This window comes from Bubalus bubalis, chromosome 3 (assembly GCF_019923935.1).
Source record: "Bubalus bubalis isolate 160015118507 breed Murrah chromosome 3, NDDB_SH_1, whole genome shotgun sequence".
Taxonomy (NCBI): domain Eukaryota; kingdom Metazoa; phylum Chordata; class Mammalia; order Artiodactyla; family Bovidae; genus Bubalus; species Bubalus bubalis.
Window position 1 is genome coordinate 56,974,510 of NC_059159.1, and position 5,691 is coordinate 56,980,200.

The following is a 5,691-nucleotide window of genomic DNA, read 5'->3' on the forward strand; positions in this document are numbered from 1 at the left end:
AAGTCTGAATTTGGCAATAAGGAGTTCATGGTCTGAGCCACAGTCAGCTCATGGTCTTGTCTTTTTCTGACTGTATAGAGCTTCTCCATCTTTGGCTGCAAAGAATATAATCAATCTGATTTCGGTGTTGACCATCTGGTGATGTCCATGTATAGAGTCTTCTCTTGTGTTGTTGGAAGAGGGTGTTTGTTATGACCAGTGCATTTTCTTGGCAAAACTCTATCAGTCTTTGCCCTGCTTCATTCCGTATTCCACGGCCAAATTTGCCTATTACTCCAGGTGTTTCTTGACTTCCCACTTTTGCATTCCAGTCCCCTATAATGAAAAGGACATCTTTTATGGGTGTTAGTTCTAAAAGGTCTTATAGATCTTCATAGAACCATTCAACTTCAGCTTCTTCAGCATTACTGGTTGGGGCATAGACTTGGATTACTGTGATATTGAATGGTTTGCCTTGGAAACGAACAGAGATCATTCTGTCGTTTATGAGATTGCATCCAAGTACTGCATTTCAGACTCTTTTGTTGACCATGATGGCCACTCCATTTCTTCTGAGGGATTCCTGCCCGCAGTAGTAGATATAATGGTCATCTGAGTTAAATTCACCTATTCCAGTCCATTTCAGTTCACTGATTCCTAGAATGTCGACGTTCACTCTTGCCATCTCTTGTTTGACCACTTCCAATTTGCCTTGATTCATGGACCTGACATTCCAGGTTCCTATGCAATATTGCTCTTTATAGCATTGGACCTTGCTTCTATCACCAGTCACATCCATGGCTGGGTATTGTTTTTGCTTTGGCTCCATCCCTTCATTCTTTCTAGAGTTATTTCTCCACTGATCTCCAGTAGCATATTGGGCACCTACTGACCTGGGGAGTTTCTTTTTCAGCATCCTATCATTTTGCCTTTTCGTACTGTTCATGGGGTTCTCAAGGCAAGAACACTGAAGTGGTTTGCCATTCCCTTCTCCAGTGGACCACATTCTGTCAAATCTCTCCACCATGACCCACCCGTCTTGGGTTGCCCCACGGGCATGGCATAGTTTCACTGAGTTAGACAAGGCTGTGGTCCTAGTGTGATTAGATTGACTAGTTTTCTGTGAGTATGGTTTCAGTGTGTTTGCCCTCTGATGCCCTCTTGCAACACCTATCGTCTTACTTGGGTTTCTCTTACCTTGGGCGTGGGGTATCACTTCATGGCTGCTCTAGCAAAGCGCAGCCATTGCTCCTTACCTTGGATGAGGGGTATCTCCTCACCACCACCCTTCCTGACCTTCAGTGTGGGATAGCTCCTCTAGGCCCTCCTGTGCCTACGCAGCCATGGCTCCTTGGATGTAGGGTTGGTCCTCCCGGCCACCGCCCCTGGCCTTTGTCATGCAGTTGCTCTTCCCTTGGCCTTGGGCTCAGTTCCCTTATGATTATAGAGTGGAAGTGAGAAATAGATTTAAGGGCCTAGATCTGATAGATAGAGTGCCTGATGAACTATGGAATGAGGTTCATGACATTGTACAGGAGACAGGGATCAAGACCATCCCCATGGGAAAGAAATGCAAAAAAGCAAAATGGCTGTCTGGGGAGGCCTTACAAATAGCTGTGAAAAGAAGAGAAGTGAAAAGCAAAGGAGAAAAGGAAAGATATAAACATCTGAATGCACAGTTCCAAAGAATAGCAAGAAGAGATAAGAAACCCTTTTTCAGCGATCAATGCAAAGAAATAGTGGAAAACAACAGAATGGAAAAGACTAGGGATCTCTTCAAGAAAATCAGAGATACCAAACAAACACTTCATGCAAAGATGAGCTCGATAAAGCACAGAAATGGTATGGACCTAACAGAAGCAGAAGATATTAAGAAGAGATGGCAAGAATATACAGAAGAACTGTACAAAAGAGGTCTTCATGACCCAGATAATCACTATGGTGTGATCACTGACCTAGAGCCAGACATCCTGGAATGTGAAGTCAAGTGGGCCTTAGAAAGCATCACTACAAACAAAGCTAGTGGAGGTGATGGAATTCCAGTTGAGCTATCCCAAATCCTAAAAGATGATGCTGTGAAAGTGCTGCACTCAATATGCCAGGAAATTTGGAAACCTCAGCAGTGGCCACAGGACTGGAAAGGTCAGTTTTCATTCCAGTCCCAAAGAAAGGCAATGCCAAAGAATGTTCAAACTACCACACAATTGCACTCATCTCACACGCTAGTAAAGTAATGCTGAAAATTCTCCAAGCCAGACTTCAGCAATATGTGAACCGTGAACTTCCTGATGTTCAAGCTGGTTTTAGAAAAGGCAGAGGAACCAGAGATCAAATTGCCAACATCTGCTGGATCATGGAAAAAGTAAGAGTGCCAGAAAAACATCTCTTTCTGCTTTATTGACTATGCCAGAGCCTTTGACTGTGTGGATCACAATAAACTGTGGAAAATTCTGAAAGAGATGGGAATACCAGAACACCTGAGCTGCCTCTTGAGAAATTTGTATGCAGGTCAGGAAGCAACAGTTAGAACTGGACATGGAACAACAGACTGCTTCCAAATAGGAAAAGGAGTTCGTCAAGGCTGTATATTGTCACCCTGTTTATTTAACTTATATGCAGAGTACATCATGAGAAACGCTGGACTGGAAGAAACACAAGCTGGAATCAAGATTGCTGGGAGAAATATCAATAACCTCAGGTATGCAGATGACACCTCCCTTATGGCAGAAAGTGAAGAGGAACTCAAAAGCCTCTTGATGAAAGTGAAAGTGGAGAGTGAAAAAGTTGGCTTAAAGCTCAACATTCAGAAAACGAAGATCATGGCATCTGGTGCCACCACTTCATGGGAACTAGATGGGGAAACAGTGGAAATAGTGTCAGACTTTGTTTTTCTGGGCTCCAGAATCACTGCAGATGGTGACTGCAGCCATGAAATTAAAAGATGCTTGCTCCTTGGAAAGAAAGTTATGACCAACCTAGATAGCATGTTCAAAAGCAGAGACATTACTTTGTCAACAAAGGTTCATCTAGTCAAGGCTATGGTTTTTCCTGTGGTCATGAATGGATGTGAGAGTTGGACTGTGAAGAATGCTGAGCTCCGAAGAATTTATGCTTTTGAACTGTGGTGTTGGAGGAGACTCTTTAGAGTCCCTGGACTGCAAGGAGATCCAACCAGTCCATTCTGAAGATCAGCTGTGGGATTTCTTTGGAAGGAATGATGCTAAAGCTGAAACTCCAGTAGTTTGGCCACCTCATGAGAAGAGTTGACTCATTGGAAAAGACTCTGATGCTGGGAGGGACTGGGGACAGGAGGAGAAGGGGACCACAGAGGATGAGATGGCTGGATGGCATCACTGACTCAATGGATGTGAGTGTCAGTGAATTCTGGGAATTGGAGATGGACAGGGAGGCCTGGCGTGCTGCATCATGGGGTCGCAAAGAGTCGGATATGACTGAGCGACTGATCTGATTTGATCTGATCTGATGACTGATAAGGGGTTCATATCCAACATATATAAAGAGATCGTATAACTCAACTTAAAAAAAAAAAAAAAAACCTCAGTTGAAAAATGAGCAGTAGAATTGAATAGACATTTTACAAAGAGGAAAGGCAGGTGGCCAACAGGCACATGAAAAGATGCTCACCTTCGACAATCATCTAGGAAATGCAAATCAAAACCTCAGTGAGATACCACCTCACACCTGTCAGAAAGGCTATCATCCAAAAGAACACAAATAACAAATGTTGGCAAGGACGTGGGGAAAAGGGAACCTTGTTACACTGTTGGCAGGAATGTACTTTGGTGCAGCCACTGTGGAAAACAGTAAGGAGATTACTAAAATAATAAAAATAGAATTACCATATGATCCAGCAATTCCACTCCTGGTGTATATTAAAAAAAAATAAAAAAAACCCAAAACACTAATTCAAAAAGACAAATGCACTGCAATGTTCATAGCAGCATTATTTATAACTGCCAAGATATGGAAAGAACCTGTGTCTGTCAACAGATGAAGGACAAAGAAGATGTGGCACAGGCGAGTCGCTGAGTCTCAACATCCCCTGCCCACCGTGGTGCTGGGCACTGGCCTGCCTTGCCTGTCTCCGGAGGCCCAGGATAAATATAGCAGTGATGCTGATGCTGGCAAGCAAACTGAAGCATGAGGACAGTCTCAAAGGTCCTGAGTGTCAGCCACAGCCTCTGACTTCACTCAGAGGGTTTCTGTGACAGACAGGCTGTTTGTTAAAGATGTTGCAGAACTTGAGGCTAATTTACCTTATAGGTGTAAAGTGCATTTTTCCGACCCAAGCGAGCTTCATTGCTTTCAGCTGTCACCCTAGATAAGGGTTACTAACAGGTTGGAAAATTTCAGTTTGAAGCTGACGTTTTCGATGCATACAACACGGTGCCTCCCAAAGTGAACTGCTTGACCCAGGTCTGGCACCCCAAGTCCACAGGAAAAGGAGAGATAAGTCTCAGGGCACTGACTGGGCCCCCACAAGGACGCTGAAGGATGTTGCTTGGGGACGAAACTCTTTATTTACTGATCCTTTGAATTTTGGTGATCCACTGGATATAGAAGCTGCAGAACATCGTGTAGGGGACAAGGAGGTCTTCTGGAATAAAGGAGAAGACTACATTAAGAGTTACACCAGAGGATATGGGGAGAGGGACTGCAGGGCCCTGGACTGTGTCTTAGAAGTTGGTCTTCAACTGAAACCAGAAGGGAGCCTCCTTCCAAGTACTCAGCTCCCCCCAGTCCCGCTGGGCCACCCAAGTCCTGTGATCCCATGCCGAGGAAGAGCCTCTTCCAGGCCGCCCATTGCAGACAGAGAGCCCCACATAAATATAGCCTAAAAATATATTTGGAGTTCTAAAAGGGTTATCTGCTTACCTTAAGATGCTTATTTTTTGAAACTATACCGCATGGACTGTTGATGAGATTCTCGAGAAGTTGTAATGAACTCAGCATTGAGGCTTGAGCTTGCTTTTCCCCCTCTCAGAGTTAGTCCTTGCACGGGTGTTGCTAAGGGTGTGTTCAGCGCAGTCACAGATTGGCGCTCAGAACCCTGCTACAGACTTTGATTGGAGGCGAATTCTTGTAGCTGCTCCCACAAATGTCACCCCTACTTAAATGCAGTGAAGCTCCCCAGAGTACAGAGCCATTCACTGTAGAGCTCTTACTGCAATGTGTATTTTCCTAAATTTGGAAGAAATAATCCATGTCCCAGGGCTTCCCTTATGGCTCCGAGGGTGAAGAGTCCGCCTGCCATGCGGGACACCCGGGTTTGATGCTTAGGTTCAGAAGATCCCTTGGAGGAGGGCATGGCGACCCCCTCCAGTATTCTTGCCTGGAGACTCCCCATGGACAGAGGAGCCTGGCGGGCTACATTCATGGGTTCTCAGAGTCAGACACGACTGAGCGACTGACCACAGCACGGCAATCCATGTTCCAAGGGATCCCGGTGCTGGAGAAGAGACTGCGACAGGCCCTGGGCACCACACACTGGGACGGACAGTGATGGGAAGCCTGGAGCCAGCAGAGAGATCTGGCAGTGGCTGTGGGTGGCCTGGCATGTAACATGGTCTCCCCGCAGTTCACATCAGGGGATGCACTACTCCTCCTCTGATAGCCCTGTGAGTCCTACAAGATCTCCTCTCCACCTGGCAGGACTCACGTGTCTGATGTATTTTTGGGGGCTGGATTCTG

At 45.5% G+C, this 5,691-nt stretch overlaps 1 pseudogene; it reads left to right on the forward strand.

The window, feature by feature from the left end:
* The first annotated feature begins 3,988 nt into the window (after positions 1-3,988).
* LOC102415089 lies at positions 3,989-5,240 on the forward strand (annotated as a pseudogene).
* Positions 5,241-5,691: the final 451 nt, after the last annotated feature.